Source organism: Myotis davidii, unplaced genomic scaffold, assembly GCF_000327345.1.
Source record: "Myotis davidii unplaced genomic scaffold, ASM32734v1 scaffold73, whole genome shotgun sequence".
Lineage (NCBI taxonomy): Eukaryota > Metazoa > Chordata > Mammalia > Chiroptera > Vespertilionidae > Myotis > Myotis davidii.
The window spans coordinates 5,627,897-5,628,541 of record NW_006286675.1 but is presented as its reverse complement, the minus strand read 5'-3'; positions in this window follow the sequence as shown (position 1 = coordinate 5,628,541).

The following is a 645-nucleotide window of genomic DNA, read 5'->3' as shown; positions in this document are numbered from 1 at the left end:
AATGGAATCCTATCTAATAAAGACAGAATATGCAAATTGACCATCACACTGTCACAAAGATGGTGGTGCCCATAGCCACAAGATGGTGGTGCCCAGTCCCCTCAGCCCCGCCTGAGTTCCCCAGTCCTTTCAGCCCCGCCGGGGGTGGCAGGCCCAGGGCTGCTCGAGGCTCAGGCAACCAGAGCCAGCCAAGGCTTGTGCTGCCGGCAGTGGCAGCAGCAGAGGTGTGATGGGGGTGTCGCCTTCTCCTGATCACCAGATTGCCTCCCCCCCCGAGGGCTCCAGGACTGTGAGAGGGGGCAGGCTGGGCTGAGGGACGCCCCCCCTCTCCAGTGCATGAATTTTCATGCACCGGGCCTCTAGTCTCTATATAAATTTCTTTGCTCAAATTGTTCCAGCTTTGGTCATTGGGAGCTTTTTCAGTTGGCTCCTGTCTGTCTTTTCTTTGACATACTCTGATGATTGTATGTGAGCACTTTTCTGACAACATAAAATGTTTCAAGCTCATCCTTTATATATCATGCTCTAATCCTATAATTGATCATTTTTCCAAGGATCCTAGTTCCTTTTGTTGGAAACTAGTAGCCTGGTGCACGAAATTTGTGCACATTGAAAGAGAATTAATTAAAGGAACATAATTTGGAC